At 42.6% G+C, this 12,189-nt stretch overlaps 1 pseudogene; it reads right to left on the reverse strand.

The window, feature by feature from the left end:
• Positions 1–4,757: 4,757 nt before the first annotated feature.
• LOC132691632 (large ribosomal subunit protein eL34 pseudogene) lies at positions 4,758–5,166 on the reverse strand (annotated as a pseudogene).
• Between the last annotated feature and the right edge of the window lie 7,023 nt (positions 5,167–12,189).

The following is a 12,189-nucleotide window of genomic DNA, read 5'->3' on the forward strand; positions in this document are numbered from 1 at the left end:
GGCCCTCCATAATTAATCCAATATACTTTTGCACAATGACCCGAATGAAATATAAACTGTTCAAAAAGAATTTAGATTTCCAGAGAGGACAGTTGCTCATTGACAAGGACTCCTACCCTTGGCAAGCTGACTCCGAGGGAGCTGTCAGAAACCTGAGAGGGAGAATGAACTCAAGGGCAGCATAAGTCACCTCCAGGTGGCAGCTCACTGCTATCAGTTGGTGGTGTTAAATCAGGTGGCAGCCTCCTCTGGGGCTGGGGTCCCATTATTTAAAAAAAATTCTTTTTCAATGTTTATGCATTCTTGAGAGAGAGGGCAACAGAGCGTGGGCAGGGGAGGGGCAGAGAGGGAGGCAGCATCCCAAGCAGGCTCTGCGCGGCCAGAGCAGAGCCCAATGCGGGGAGCAAACTCACGAACCATGAGATCATGACCTGAGCCAAAGTTGGATGCTTAACTGACCAAGCCACTCAGGCAGCCCCATTTTTCTTTTTCTAATGTGTATTTATTTTTGAGGGGGAGGAGGGGTAGAGAGAGTGGGGACAGAATCCGAAGCAGGCTCCTGGCTCCAAGCTGTCAGCGCAGAGGCTGACATGGGGCTTAAACTCACGAACCGTGGGATTATGACCTGAGCTGGAGTCCCCATGCTTAACCGATTGAAACACTCAGGCACCCCTAAATTCGTTTTTCAAACAATGGCAGATCTCATAGCACTCCTGGAGAAGGGAGAGGGCTTGTGAAATAAAATACATATGGGACACTACAGGTTGGGATTCACCTCTTCAGATGATTGATATTAACCAATATACCAACCATGACAACTTTTAAGCTAAATATTGAGGAAGGCATCTATCTTTTCAGCTAATGTGTGTATGGGTGGGTGGATGATGATAGTGACCAGGATCTAAAACTGTAACATGAGAAAGTGACACAAATTCCACAAGTTTGCAATACAGATAAAAGACCTAAATCAACATAATGGAGATTTCAATCTAAAAGTAAGATCATGGTTTTATGTAAAGTTTTCTCTCTTAATGCTCTCCATAGGAAAAGAGAGTATTTTAAGATTATAGAGACTATTATCAATGAAAACTTCCTGAAATTCAGGCATACAGACCAGCAAATTCACTTTCAGTGGAGTGGACTAGGACACACAGATGGGGTGCCTCTCAGCCTCTGCTCCCCTTTCTGGGAGTTGCCCATGGTCACACCCAGCAGCCACACTCACACTTGCCTTCCTGCCTGTGGCTGACGAGACCAGCAGTGGGTCCAGCAGAGACTCCGTCCTGAGAGTTCTGAATGGGGCACTGTGAGATGCTGTGTCGTCATTTCCGCAGGCCAGTGAACAGAGCACGAGCAAACCAGGGAGTGAGGGCAACCGCGGCGGGTCACATGCACATATAAGCAGTGACCGCTGGTCTGCTGAGAAGCCAACAGAGGGGACAATGTGAGAGAGAACTTGAGTAAGGGAAGCTTAGCTGACTGCCAGGTTCCTGGTCCAGTCCTCTGTGGGTCCCAGCTCTGCTTGATGCCCTTGGATTCCATTAACTATCGAGAACCTTCCATGAAGGCCTTTTTGCTTAAATTAGTTTTAACTAATGTCTTTACCTTGTGACCCAAAAAGCCTTGACTAGAAAATATGGTAACCAAAGCAAACTGTGTAATGTAACCAGTAATTAACATTGAGAAAGAAATGTAAATGGAAGCAAAATTAGGAATGTATTAGTCATTTTTCCCTGCTGAAAATTTCAGAGCAGTCATTCTTAGCTTTTTGCGGGGGGTGGTAACAGAATTCTTTAAGAAGTTGATGGAAGTTACAGACACTTTTTTGTAGGGAAAAAACCCACTTTTTGCATATAAGCCATGTACCACAGGGTAAGTACTTAAATAATTTGTGTTTTTATTAAAAAAAATTTTTTTAATCTTTATTTTTGAGAGAGAGACAGAGTGTAAGCAGGGGAGGAGAAGAGAGAGAGGGAGACACAGAATCTGAAGCAGGCTCCAGGCTCTGAGCTGTCAGCAAGGAGCCAGACATGGGGCTCGAATTCATAAACAGCAAGATCACGACCCGAGCTGAAGTCATACATTTAACCAACTGAGTCACCCAGGCTCCCCGATTAGTGTTCTGATTTGAGCCTTAATAAATGTACATATATACCTATCATCCTCATTGTGTCACCCTTATAAGCTTCTTTCTGAAGGATAAAACCAGTTTTCTCTGTAAATTTTCTTCAGTTCCTTTAACTTGATGGCTCAATCAGAATTATTCAATTCTATTGAATAACTGTTGAATTCAACAGTTATTATCTGTTAAATTATGAGATATATATTGTACCAAAAACCTTTTTTAAAAAAGTTTATTTATTTATTTTTGAGGGGGTCAGAGGGGAAGAGAGAGAGAGAGAGAGAGAGAGAGAGAGAGAGAACCCCAAGCAGGCTCCATGCTGTCAGCACAGAGCCTGATACAGGGCTCGATCTCACAAACCATGAGATCATGACCTGAGCTGAAATCAAAAGTCAGACACTCAACTGACTAAGCCACCCTATCCAAATACTTTTTCATAATATTTAAAATACTTTTGAATGCAAATCCTGATCGATGCCTGAAACATAAATTGTCTTATTAAGGTGGATTAGATATACTTCACATTGAAATTGAATGCCCTCTTCTGTAGGCTACGCTTTTCTTCCCTATGTTAAACTTGTAATTTATCAAAGGCTCCAAGTAGCTATTAAGTCAGATGGTCTGTATTTGAATCCAGCCTCTGCTACTTACCACATAACCTTGGGCAAATTATTTAGCCCTTTGAGAGTAAATTTCCTCATTGGCAAATGATGTCAAGAGTGGTACCTAATCATAAGGTTTTTGTGAGGTTTTAGTAAAACCCATTTAAAGCACTTAGCAAAGCCTAACATAAGGCAAGTAACTAATAAATATTAATTTCTTATCTAGATGAATTGACATAAAAACTTAATCACGATATACTGTTAACTTGCTTCTCTTGAAAGCCTTTTCTCCTGATTTGTCCTGCATACTTACACGGATAGAGTAAGTGCCAGGATTGAGTCAGGGTCAGGTCCATTCAAGGCTTTCCTCCTCTGGGAACCTCCTTCCCTCTTCTAGACAGAACGAGTATAGCTGAGTTCCACCCCCAGACTCTGGGACAGGGATTGTATTATTCTCCTCCTCTGTATGCCATGACACAATTTGTTGAATAGATATATGAGTAAAGAAGCACAGAGCCTGTATTGAAGGAGATTCCTGCCCTTTCCCTCTCATTGATCAGACCCTGAGGGAGAGTATGGAGAGGTTACAGACATGGAAGAGGTTGGTATGAGAAAAAGAAGGATCCTACCAAGTTAGGGAAAGATGGATTGTTCTGTAGCCGTGGTAACAAGAAGCCACCAGAACTGGTTGTTAAGTCTCTTCAATCTATCTGTGACAATTAGCTGAACTGAACATACTTTTGCAAACCAACCAGTGTTCACTCTTGCTTTTGAAAATCAGTCAATAAATAAGAATGGACCCGCTGTGGTAAAAGTGCACCTGAGCACCTGCAAATCAGTATGTCTCACCTGAGCAACCACATTTCCACAGATGATGTCAACCCATTCACACTTCTGAAAGGCCATCAATCCATGAATTCCACACTTCTCAAAAACCCTACAGGAGATCAGCAGTCTGCTCTGCTCTTGGAGACCATACCTGACAAGCAGTTCTCCCTTACTAGAGACCGCCATAAATCCAGTTTTGTCCTTTAATATCAGATATGGGGAAATAGTCTCATCATCCTTTCCCATTTCTGAAACAGAAAACTCTTCTATTTAGATAAATTTCATGTAACATAATTCACTACCTTAAACATTTTAGAGTATACAATTCAGTGATTTTTAGTATATTCGCAATGCTATGCAACCACCATCCCTGTTTAATTCTAGAATATTTCTACTTTAACCTAAAAGGAAACCTGTAGTCCCCAGTTGCCCTTCTCTTCATCACCCATCAACTACCACTCTACTTTTTGTCTCTGTAGGTTTGCCTATTCTTGACAGATAATATGAATGGAATCACACTGTGTGTGTGGCCTTTTGGGTCTGGCTTCTTTTACTCAGCATGTTTCAAGGTTCATCCATGTTGTAGGATGGATCCATACTTCATTCCTTTTTTATGACCAAATATTATTCCACTGTATAGACACACTACACATTTTTTAAATTTTTTTTTAACGTTTATTTATTTTTGAGACAGAGAGAGACAGAGCATGAACGGGGGAGGGGCAGAGAGAAAGGGAGACACAGAATCTGAAGCAGGCTCCAGGCTCTGAGCCATCAGCCCAGAGCCTGATGCAGGGCTTGAACTCACAGACCGCAAGATCGTGACCTGAGCTGAAGTCAGACACTTAACCGACTGAGCCACCCAGGCGCCCCAGACACACTACACATTTTTTATCCATTCTTCTGTAAATGAATACTTGGGTTGTTTCTACCTTTTGTGAATAATGCTATGAACGTTGGTGAACATTGTTGGTGTGCAAATACCTGTTTGTAAGTACCTCTTTTCAATTGGTTGACAATTTTTTTTTCAGGACTTTAAGTATATCACCCTAAGGGCACCTGGCTGGCCCAGTTGGAGAAGCGTGCAACTCTTGATCTCGGGGTTGTGAGTTCAAGCCCCACACTGGGTGTGGAGATTACTTTAAGATAAAATCATAAAATCACAAAATCAAAAAATACATACATACATATGTCACCTACTGCCTTCTAGCCTCTGTGATTTAAAAAATTTTTTTTATTACTCAAAAAAATTTCACTTTTTTAGTTAGCTTTCTGACTCTGTGCTTGTGCCTTCAACACTTTCAAAACAATTTTCTGCTCATCAACAAGGAAAGCACAACTGGTCCTATCACAAACACACTTAGCTCACATGGAACCACCATAGGTCCTGATGATATGTTCTTTCATTTTAGACAACCTCAGAAGAACTCTAGGTCTCATAGCATGAACTCCTCAAAGTCGGCCTGGGCACACCCCACAAGCAGAATTGGATGCTTTCCCAATCTTCTTGGTATAAAGGTAAATGATTGTATTACCAGGGGTTCAGGACAGCCTGGTTTTGTTAGAGGCTGTATCGTAGGACAGCCAACGATGGTATGTCAAACACTAGACCATTCTGAGTGCCTATGGACACCATCCCGAGAAGAAAAAGCTAGCCTCCATGATTTCTGATAAGAAACCCAGCCATTAACTCATTTTATGTGATGTGATTAACACATTTTATGTGATGAGTTGCTTACCCAGAATAGGCAAATCCAGACACTGAAAGTAGATCCGTGGTTGCCAGGGTTTGGAGGAAGAAGGAATGAGAAAACTGCTCATGGGTATGGGGTTTTGGAGTGAAAATGTTAAAAAAAGAAATTAGTAATGATGATTGCATAGCTCTATGAATGTATTAAAATCCTCAAAACTGTAGATTTTAAAAGGATAATTATGTCTCGAGCTGCTATAGAAAAATCTACATTGGATATCTCAAAGGCATTTCAAAATCAATGTTTCCAACATCAAATTCTTGTTAATATCAACCTGTCTTCTTCCTGTGCTCTCTCGAGCTCAGTGAGTAGACCACCACCCATCTACTTACACTAAATAGAAACTCTAGGTCATGCTTGCCACCTTGTCTCTCCCTTCCCCCAATAGTCAATCGCTGAATCTTATCAATTTTACCTCCTAAATGTCTAAGTGTTCCACTTGTCCCTATCTTTAACAGTCCATCCCAAAGCCACCACAAATCTTCTTATCTGGTCTTATCTGGTCTTGCATATGCACACTTGCCCCTCTTCAATTTGCTATCCCTGCAGCACCTGGCAGTGCTGGACTGCACAATAGTTAGACCAGGCACGTACTGACTACATCAGCAAAGCAGGCCACTTAAAAATTGAGGCAGGGGTGGGGCGCCTGGGTGGCTCAGTCGGCTGAGCGACCGACTTCGGCTCAGGTCATGATCTCACAGTCTAGGAGTTCGAGCCCCTCGTCGGGCTCTGTGCTGACAGCTCAGAGCCTGGAGCCTGCTTCGAATTCTGTGTCTCCCTCTCTCTCTGCCCCTCCCCCGCTCATGCTCTGTCTCTGTCCCTCAAAAACAAGTAAACATTAAGAAAAAAAATTGAGGTAGGGGTGCGTGGGTCCATCAGTCAGTTAAGCATCTGACTCTTGGCTTCGACTCAGGTCACAATCTCACAATTTGTGAGTTTGAGGCCCAAGTCAGGTTCTGAGCTGACAATGCCAAGCCCGCTTGAGGCTCTCCCCTCCTCTCTGTCCCTATCCCACTAGAACACCCCCACCCCCTCTCTCAAAATCAATAAATAAACTTAAAAAAATTGAGGCAAAATTTCTTGAAAATTTTTGGTATTTTGTATTAGGATATAAAATTTCTGTAACAGAAAACCCAGCTCACACTTGCTGAGATAATGGGAAAATGTATTATCTCACCTAACAAGTCCAGAGTGAAGCAGGCTCTAAGGTTAAGCTCAGCCACGTCTTAAAGCACCTCCATTTTTTCTATATTGTTGTTCTGCTACCTCTCCTCATGGTGGTAAGGTGGCTGCCAGCAGCAAATAGGCAGTATGTCCCCTTATTCACATCCAGTGGTAGAAGGAAAACCTCCCTCAATGACAAGTTAGTTCGTCCTTCAGCTTGTATCAGGCAAATTTAAGTTACAGGCACATTGTGGACCAGGGAAAGGCCCAACACTCATTGGCATGGACTGATTAAGGTTCACCTGTGGACTGGACGGACAGCTGAGTAAAATTTGAGGCTCTGCTGAGGAGGAAGAAGAGGGGGATGGATGCTTGCCCTTGATCTAATAACATGGCTTTTCTTTTGGGCAAGGGTTGAAATATAGGGAGGGGCCCTAACACATTGTAGAAAGAGGAAGTCAACTTTAGCAGAGTACCATTTACAGTACAAGTTTTCCCCTTTCATATTTCAGTATTCAAAACTCAAATGCATTTGATTTTCTGTCATCTGGCACAAATTTAACAATTTATCTGCAACTGGTAAAAAGCTTTCCAATTTTTTTTACTGCATTATAATAAAGTTCAAATGTAAAGATTATCATACGGGACCAAGTGTGGGTCATTCTTTTTCTAATTATAAAATATACTGAGCACAATGGCAGAAGTTCACTAACTACAGGGGTAAACACAAAGTCAAAGACTTCTCTTTTGGGGGCTCTACGCATTTAAGCAATATATATGACACATCTACAATTGTGCTAGCGAGCCTTAAGTAAAAAAAAAATGTATTTTAGGCAGTTACAGGATAAGTTGAAGGACCTGAAACCATTCTTTCAGCTAACAGGTCTAGATATATTATAGGTAATTAAGTTCTAAAAATCTGCTGTATTAAAAATCAAGTGCACTTAACCCAGAGATAAAGGGTTCTGTGTGTTAGGTTATTCATGGGGTGCCTGGGTGACTCAGTGGGTTTATATGCTCAACTTAGGCTCAAGTCTTGATTTCACGGTTCATGAGAATCAGGCTCTCTACTGTCAGTGCAGAGCCCACTTTGGATCCTCTGTCCCCTTGCACTCCTGCCCCTCCCCGACTCATGCTCTCTCAAAAATAAATAAACATTAAAAAAAAAGAGGTTATTCATTCAACAGTATGCATAAGTCACTAACAAGCATTGAGGTCAATCGTTCCGCTACCTATGTGTGGTTGGCCAGCTCCTACAAGTCTACGGTAGAAGCTCTCTTCCCTAGGTCATCAGGATCTGCTGATCAGAGTGGAGAATCACAAAATTATAATAAACATTAAAATGTTATTTAAAAAAATTTTTTTTAATGTTTATTTATTTTTGAGACAGAGAGAGACAGAGCATGAATGGGGCAGGGTCAGAGAGAGAGGGAGACATAGAATCTGAAACAGGCTCCAGGCTCTGAGCTGTCAGCACAGAGCCCAACGCGGGGCTCAAACTCACGGACCTTGAGATCATGACCTGAGCCGAAGTCGGACGCTTAACTGACTGAGCCACCCAGGCGCCCCAAAATGTTATTTATTTTAACGTTTATTTATTTTTGAGACAGAGAGACAGAGCACGAACGGGGGAGGGTCAGAGAGAGGAGACACAATCTGAAACAGGCTCCAGGCTCTGAGCCGTCAGCACAGAGCCCAACGTGGGGCTCGAACTCACGGACCGCAAGATCATGACCTGAGCCGAAGTCGGCTGCTTAACTGACTGAGCCACCCAGGTGCCCCTTAAAATATTATTTTTAATTAAAAACATACAATTCCATTCATCCACCATTCCTCTGATATCGGGCTAAAAGGCCTTTTCTGATTGGAGTCTATGGACCAGGGCTGTACAAAAGACATACAGAGCAAGCAGCACTATCAATTTTAGTTTCATTGGACTGAGGACTCAAGACACTTGTAGAGAAAACTGAGGGCAGAATTCTGCTGGATTTTGACCTTTCCTCCAGCCGAACTTACACATTTGTTTGCCCATACCTAATCCCACAGCATTTTTTTCTTGAGAAAGACAATCCTTTAGAGCTACTTCTGGGTATCCGATAGGTCTTTACCAGGACTTTCTAAGTATTCAACTTATTTTCATGGACATCACAACTCTCTTCACGCTCCTATTTGTTTCATTTGGGTAATATTAAATTAAATTATATGATTACCAAGTACAACTTGCATAAACAAGTTTGGGAACAAATGACTGACTTTTAGAGAGCATACGCGTCAGGAAGAAGTGATTAGCCCGTCAGGGACTAGCCTACTTACTAGTTGTAAAAATTGTGTGGGTCTTCAGCATCAGGAGTATTTTTCACACAGAACAGGAACTGGTTCAAAGGTATGAACCACAGGAAAGCTGAGCTGGTTTTAGAAACAGAAAATCTCAATTCAGAAACTTAGCATTCAAATTCATATGAAGCTGTGAAACTCTTGAGGGGAATGCTAACAAATAAGATTTGACCAAACCCTTCTTTGCTAAGCCGCCAGGAGGGCCAGTAAGGCTTCTCTGCAGCAGGGCATAATGCCGGGGTCTCCCATTGGATATGTTTGGTGTCACCGGGTCCAACATGGTGAATGCTCTGAAATATTAAAATACATCTCTTTGAAGAAGGCAGGAAAGGAACTGTTCCTAGTTTATGTTTAAGAAAATATTGAAGGGGCGCCTGGGTGGCTCAGTCGGTTAATCGGCCGACTTCGGCTCAGGTCATGATCTCGCGGTCCGTGAGTTCGAGCCCCGCGTCAGGCTCTGTGCTGACAGCCTAGAGCCTGGAGCCTGCTTTGGATTCTGTATCTCCCTCTCTCTCTCTGCCCCTCTCCCGTTCATGCTCTTTCTCTGTCTCAAAAATAAATAAAACATTAAAAAAAGACAAAAATTTAAAAAAAAAGAAAGAAAGAAAATATTGAAGTCAAGCTTTCGGCTTTCGGCTCAGAAGAGGCCAAGGTGCAACTGTCTTCGGTCGTCCCGAATCCAGGTTCACCTGACACCAGCCGCCTGCAACACGGCGCCTAAATTTGACCCCGGCGAGATCAAAGCCGTACACCTGAGGTGCACTGGTGAGGAGGTTGGCACCACATCTGTCCTGGCCCCGAAGATTGGCCCCCTGCGTTTGTCTACAAAAAAAGTTGGTGATAACATCACCAAGGCAACTGGTGATTGGAAGAGTCTGAGGATTACAGCGAAGCGGACCATTCAGAACAGACAGGCCCAGATTGAAGTGGTACCTTCTGCCTCCACCCGGATTACCAGAGTCCTCAAGGAACCACCAACAGACAGAAAGAAGCACAAGAACAGTAAGCACAGTAGAAATATCACTTTAAAATTTTTTTAAATTTTGTTTTATTTTGAGAGACAGTGTGTGCACACACACAGGCACAGGCAGAGGCAGAGGGAAAGGGAGAAAGAGAAAAAATCATCAACAGGCTCCACGCTCAGCACAGAGCCTAACTCGGGGCTCAATCCCATGACCCTGGGATTGTGACCTCACCCAAAATCAAGAGTCAGAGGCTCAACCAACTGAGCCATTCGGCACCCCAGAAATCTCACTTTTGATGAGATTGTCAATATTGCCTGATAAATGTGGCATGGATCTTTAGCCTGAGAACTCTCTGGAACCATTAAAGAGATCCTGGAGACTGCCCAGTCTGTGGGATGCAATGTTGATGGCCACCACCCTCATGACATCACAGATGACATCAATAGTGGTACAATGGAATGCCCAGCTAGTTAAGAACTACTAATAAGGAAAATATTTGAATAAAGGATCATTTGACAACGAAAATAAAGAAAAGAAAAAGAAAGGAGGTAGGGAAGAAAGAAGGAAACAAAGAAAGAAGAGGAAGGAAGGAAGGAAGGAAGGAAGGAAGGAAGGAAGGAAGGAAGAAAATATTGGTAGCTTTAATAGTGGGTCAGATTATGGGGCGCCTGGGTGGTTCAGTCGGTTGAGTGTCCAACTTCGGCTCAGGTCATGATCTCATGGTTTGGGGGTTCGAGTCCTGTGTCAGGCTCTGTGCTGACAGCTCAGAGCAGCTCAGAGCCTGGAGCCTGCTTCCGATTCTGTGTCTCCCTCTCTCTCTGCCCCTACCCTGCTTGTGCTCTCTCTCAAAAATAAATGTAAAAAAATTTTTTTTAAATAAAAAAAAATATGGGTCAGATTACTAAGGATAATAAAATTCTCAGGGCGCCTGGGTGGTTGAGTCAGTTAAGTGTCAGACTTCAGCTTGGGTCATCTTGCGGTTCATGAGTTCGAGAGCCCTGCATCAGGCCCTCTCCTCTGCTTTCGGCTTGGAGCCTTTGGATCCTCTGCGCTGCCCCCCCCCGCCCCCATTCTCTGTCCCTCCCCTGCTTGATCTCCCTCTCTCAAAATAAATAAACGTTAAAAAATAAAATTTCTTCAAGGGAACCTATTTGCTAATCACTAGGGGCAAAACTATCCTGTTTCCTGGTGCCCTCTTGTGATAAAACAGCAGGTCTACAGGGCGGATTATGAAGCTTTAAGATTCAAGTATCTGAAAGAGATCTTCATTTACCTTCATTAACGGTTGGACTGTATACTGAGAACTAGCTACCAAAATGATATAAGGAGTTCAAGCAGTGGTGTTTAAGGGTGGGCCATAGAATTATAAGTATTTCCTTCCCACCCCCTAAATCATCTAAAATGAAATTATATTACGTTTATCAGTAAAAACAACAAAAACACCACCATGATTTACTACCACGGTTAATAATCAGCAGAACCAATTTAAAGTTTTTGGATAGAATGTCCTATAGCTTCAACATGATGACCCCTCTTTTAGTAATTCTTTTTTTTTTTTTTCCAAGATTTTATTTTTAAGTGATCTTTACACCCAATGTGGGGCTTGAACTCACAACCCAGAGATCAAGAGTTGCATGCTCTACTGACTGAACCAGGCAGGCATCCCCCTTTCTAGTAATTTTTACTGAATTCAGGGGGAAGACCAAATAATTCTTTTTAAGTTTTCCTATTGTTTTATCTCATGCTATTGAAGAACTTTAAAAAAAAAAAATTAATAAGCAAGGCAAGTCTACAACTGTTTTTCTAACTAGCATTAGGAAGCCCGCTAAATTATGGAATCTCTAAAAAGGTTTAACACGCCTTCTAAAAGGCAGTATTGGGGCGCCTGGGTGGCTCAGTTAAGCAGCCGACTTCAGCTCAGGTCATGATCTCACGATCCGTGAGTTCGAGCCCCGCGTGGGGCTCTGTGCTGACAGCTCAGAGCCTGGAGCCTGTTTCAGATTCTGTGTCTCCCTCTCTCTGACCCTCCCCTGTTCATGCTCTGTCTCTCCCTGTCTCAAAAATAAATAAACGTTAAAAAAAAAAAAATTAAAAGGCAGTATTGAATGGGGTTAAGATTATTAACTCTGGGGCACCTGGGTGGCTCAGTCGGTTAAGCGTCCAACTTCAGTGCAGATTATGATCTCACGGTCCGTGAGTTCGAGCCTGGAGCCCGCTTCGGATTCTGTGTCTCCCTCTCTCTCTGCCCCTCCCCCACTCATGCTCTGTCTCAAAAATAAATAAACGTTAAAAAAATAAATTAAAAAAAAAAAAAGATCATGAACTCTGGAGCCAAATGCCATTTACTCAGTGACCTTGGACAGTTACTTAGCCTGTCTGTGCTTCAACTTCCACATCTGTAAAACAGTGATAATATCACCTGA

The sequence above is a fragment of the Panthera onca genome, chromosome B1 (assembly GCF_046562875.1).
Source record: "Panthera onca isolate mPanOnc1 chromosome B1, mPanOnc1 haplotype 2, whole genome shotgun sequence".
Lineage (NCBI taxonomy): Eukaryota > Metazoa > Chordata > Mammalia > Carnivora > Felidae > Panthera > Panthera onca.